Consider the following 5,000-nt stretch of genomic DNA (forward strand, 5'->3'; position numbering starts at 1 on the left):
ATTGCTTCTCCTTCGAAGCTCGATGAGTATGGTGGTAGTTTATACATTTGAGTGTTTATTATTTGTCCTGTTTTGTTGTACGCGACCAAAGCTGCTCCGACATTTTCGTCGTTTTTGGAGCCATCTGTGTATATTTTGACGTTTGCATTCGTTTCTTGGTCTGTGAACTGAAAAGAAACGTGTGTTGCTGGGTGAAATTCCCAGAGATCATATTTCGATGAAATCTGGTTTTCTGTGTATGCTGTGTTTTTCCATGTAAAATTTTTTCCTTGTGAGAATATTTGAAACACCTCTATTTCTTTTTCTATTGTTAGGGATACTGGAGGAATATTGGAAAGGATGTTTAGGGTGTAGTTTGATGTGGTTTTAAAAGCTTTGGTGAGTAGAATTAATGGTAGTCTTTGTATAGATTTGAGTTTTTTAGTTATTATGATTTTTTTACTGTACCATACTGGGGAGGCGTAGACTATCATCCGCTCTATTCCTCTGGTGTAGATTGCTGTTAGTTGTTTTGGGGTGATAGCTTTTCGAGTTCCTGTGAATTTACTAAGTTGGTAGGTTAACGTGGCAACTTTATCTTTGATGTTTTGTAGGTGTGGGATAAATGACATCTTTGTGTCAAAAATGACGCCTAACATTTTGAGTTCTTTGACGATTTTTAGCCTTTTGCCCTCTATGGTTAGCTGTGGTGGGTGGCTTTCATATTGTTTTCCTATTATCACGAAGTTTGACTTGTCTGTGTTGAATGTTAGATTCATGCCTTGTGCCCACGTGAAAGCTTGCTGTAGTACTTGGTTTGCTTTGGTTTCTAGACTATTTCTTGATTTGGCTTTGACTATTATTGTTATGTCGTCTGCGAATGCCATTAAGTATGTGTCTTCGGGTGGTTGTTGTTGTAATAGTTTGTTCATTGTTAGGTTCCATAGCAGAGGACTCAGTGGAGAACCTTGAGGAGATCCAGTCTTTAGTGTTTTGTTAACTAAGATGTTATTCTGTTCGTACCTTATTTGTCGATTTGTAAGTATAGATTGGATGATTAAGATCATGTTGAGTGGACATTTGTATTCCTGTAATATATCTGTTATATTAGTGGCTTTAATGCCATTGAATGCGTTTTTTATGTCTAATGATATGATTAGACAGTTGTGCTTGTCAATTTTGCTCTGTACTATTCTCTTTTTGATTTCGAGAAGGGCGTGTGTCGTTGATGTCTTGTGGCGGAATCCGAATTGGTTTTTATGTATGTGGTTGCCTTTAAATAAAAAGTAGTAGAGTCGGTCTTTAATGAGTTTCTCTAGGACCTTACCAAAGTTTGAGTTTATTGCGATGGGCCTATATCTACCTGCACCGCATTTTTCCTCCCAGTTTGCCTTATGGATTAGGATGACTCGTGATGTTTTCCAAATATTGGGGTAGTGGCCTAGTTTAAGGCATGCATTATAAAGGTTTAGAAAGTATTGTTTGTGTTTATTATAGACGGCCTGTGTGAATTCAGTTTGAAGATTGTCCGGTCCTGATGCTACTTTTTTTCTCAGGTTTTGAAAGGCATTGTCTACCTCTTGTGCGGTGAATGGAATTTCCTGTCTCCCACTATTATTACTACTGTGTTCGCTGTTTATTGTTTGGTCTTGGGATTGGAGGATTGATTGCGTGTCCTTTGTTTGGTTTTGTGTTTCCTCGCTTTGTAGGGATTCACTTTCCTCGACTGGGAAAAGCTTTGTCAAAATATATTCCGCTGTCTCTTGAGGTGATTGAGTTTTATTGCCGTCGTCTTTTTCGAAACTAAATAGGTTGATTTGGTTTTTGCATTTTTTACTGGCCAGTTTGTATGCGAGATTAAAGGGGTTTTTGGAACTTGAAGTGCAGAAGGTTTCCCAGTTTGTGTCTTTTGCTTTATTAAGCATGTTATTGTACGTGTCGTGTTCTTTGTAGTATTCTTTTTTGTAGATTTGCCTTATGTCACCAGTGGCTCTCTGGTACCTTCTCCTCATCGCTCTGACTTTCTTTCTTTCTATTTCTAGTTCTGTTGACCACCACGGTTTAGGTTTCTTATCTGGAGGTTTCAGCTTTTTAGTATATTTTTCTGTTAGTTTCTTCAGTTTGGAGTAGAATATGGTGAGACTGTCTTCTATGTCTTGAATGGTGTTAAATGTGTTGTTTTCTGTGAACCATGAGTCTTGTAGGATGTCGTCTAATATCTTTTTTTTCCCTTTTAGTGTGATTCCATATTTTTCGTGATCTTTTGTGTGTTCAATGGGGATTTCAAATTTAATGTATCTGTGATCACTATTATTAAATTCTTTAAGGACTTCCCAGTTCCTTATGTCTGGGTGGAGAGATGTGTTTGAAATGGTTAAGTCTATCCAGCCTTTGGCTCTTGAGGTTTGGAATGTTGGTGGTGAATATTTATCATTTTCAATTGTTAAATTATGTTTAATAAGAAATTCTAAGATATTTTCCCCTCTGCGATCATTACTTTTGCTTCCCCATAATGTGTTTTTAGCATTGAAATCTCCTGTTATGAGTACCTCGGTGTGTTGTATAGTTTGAAGTGCGGTTTCTAATTTCGATAGGTGTGAGGTGTCATCGGTACCGGGGGGCCAGTAACAGTTAATAAGTAATATGTCCTTACTTTTGTAATGTATTCGGGTGGCTATGATGTGTTCTTCTATTATTAGGGGAAAACTTTGTATATCTTTGTTGTGTATTATTATTGCCACTTTGGGATTTTGTGTATGTGCTATAATGTTATGTTTCAGTGGGTATCCTATGATTTTGTTTTTCAATATATAAGGTTCTTGTACTATGGATATGTGGTGTTCATGCTCCTCTTGATAGTGTTTCAGTGATGTGGTTGCGTTGAAGGACCTCGCTAAGTTTGCTTGTATGATGTTTATCGTAGTGATGATGGGGTCTGTTGTTTTCCTATTAGTGCCTGTTTGGGGCTCCATGGTTGCGTATACGCTTCTAGTTAAGACGTGCAATTATTCTCTCCTTTTCTGCCTGAACCTTTTCGACGTAGACAGGGCATTCCCAGGACATCATAGAGTGTTCGTTGGGGTTGCGTCCTTCACCTGCACAGATGTTGCAGTGGGCGGCGTCTGCGTCGCAATCCTTTTGGTGATGGCCTCGTTGTCCGCAGTAGGAACAGCGTGGTGGAGCGTCGCACTCTGGGGCGGTGTGACCATGGTTGGCACACCGTGTGCATCTCGGCCAGAAGATGTGGTCGTACACGGGGCAGCGTGACCACCCTATGCTGAGCTCTGTTCTTCCCCCGAGTGCTTTGAGTCCTTTCCGGTTTAAGGCAAGGATGACTGTTGTCCCTCTGCGGCCCGGCCATGTCTTTTTGACGACTATGTCTTCAGGTGTGCAGGCGAGTCTGTTTTGGTTGACGATTCTGGCTGGTAAATCTTCACAGTCGAGGTCATCCTCCAGCCCTATTACCTTGACATGGATTCTCATTTCTCTTGGGGCTTTGGCTTTGAGTTGTTTCAAGGCTCTGTCATTCTGAATTCGTTGAAGGAGCTTGTCTGTGCCTTCCTTTGATGAAGTTGTAACTACAATCCCTTCCCTCCCGGGTCGAATCGTTGCGTTTGGGATGTCCAGTTCCAGTGGGTCTAGTTGCTTCCTCAATAGTGTTGCCATTTCTCTCTTCTCAAGTGAACCCGACGACACCACTAAGGCATATGTGGGTGGCTGGTTACCTGTTTGGGAGTGAGTTTGGTTCGTGTGACCGATTGCCTCATATGGTGTATCTTGTGGCTCTGTTTTTCTTTTCTTTTCTAATTCCTCGATTCTTCCTTTCTGGAAGGCGAGTTGTTGTGCCTGTTCCATTATGATGTTCTTCAGCTTTGCTTGTTCTGAAATGACTGTCTCAATCAACTGAGCGACAGGCTCGTCTCCCCCAGTCAGTGTGGATATCTTGATCAGTGCCTTCAGGGTGTTTTTGTCGGCCTTGGTCAGTCTTGACAATATTGATCCCTTGTCTCCACGACTAACTGGGATCGATGCAAGGGACATCTTGTCGTCTTCCCAGGTTTCATTCTCTCCTTCCGGTCCTTGGCTTTTTGGAATTTCGTTGGTTTCTTCCAATCTCTCAGCTGTTGTTGTCTCGGTGAGATGGTTTTCTTGTATGTGCTGGCTGCTTGCTTCGTGTACTGTTGTGGTGGGGCTTGTGTTGGTCGTGGGTGCCAGGGGGTGGTCTGCCTCTTTTGGGACTTTCTTCTGTGATTTCCCGTTGTCGTTATTTTGTAGGGGGCTTGTGGTGTACGATGTTTCATTAGTGCTGGGTGGGGTTCTGATGGTTTTTGTGATTGTGCCTAGTACTGTAAAGCGATTCCCCTTTCCATCCTTCTTTGTGGGCTGTCCCGTTGCTTTTTTATCCTTGCTGGAATTCATCTCGACAGTGACGATGTCAATTGGCTCGAGTTGTGGGTTTCACTCTCTTCTCTACTTTTTTTTTTTTTCCTCTCCCCTCCTCTTTTTTTTCTTTTTTTTTTTTTTCCTCTCTCTCTCTTTTTTTTTTTTTTTCTGTTTCTTTTCCTCTTCCTCACTCAACTTTGGCTCGTTTTAGCTGGACGGGTCGGACTCTGGGCCTTGGAATTCTGATTCTGCCCTGTTGTCGTCTTGGTTTTACTTGCTTCTAGGTATCAGTTTTGTTTTCGTGTTGTTTTCATATTTGCCTCCTGCACTTCCTGGGATGAATCGCGGCGAAGAAATAGAGGATTCGTGTGTCTGGCCAAGTTTTGAGGAACAGCCCGACTTGGGAACTTGGGTTTATTCGTGCTCTCCAATTTCAGGAAACCTTGGATTGATGACTTTTAGTTTCCCGCTTTTCCGAATTTCACCTACGTCGAGGCGCGAGTTTTTCGCGCCAGGTTGCTCCTCTTATTTTTCCGATCAAAATGAGCCCTCTGTGAGCCTTCTAGGGCGAGGGTTGGCAGAGAAATAAAGTTTAAAACGTTTCCAGCCGTGCTGAGGAGCAGCGACCTGAAAGTCAG

Source organism: Rhipicephalus sanguineus, chromosome 3, assembly GCF_013339695.2.
Source record: "Rhipicephalus sanguineus isolate Rsan-2018 chromosome 3, BIME_Rsan_1.4, whole genome shotgun sequence".
NCBI classification, from domain to species: domain Eukaryota; kingdom Metazoa; phylum Arthropoda; class Arachnida; order Ixodida; family Ixodidae; genus Rhipicephalus; species Rhipicephalus sanguineus.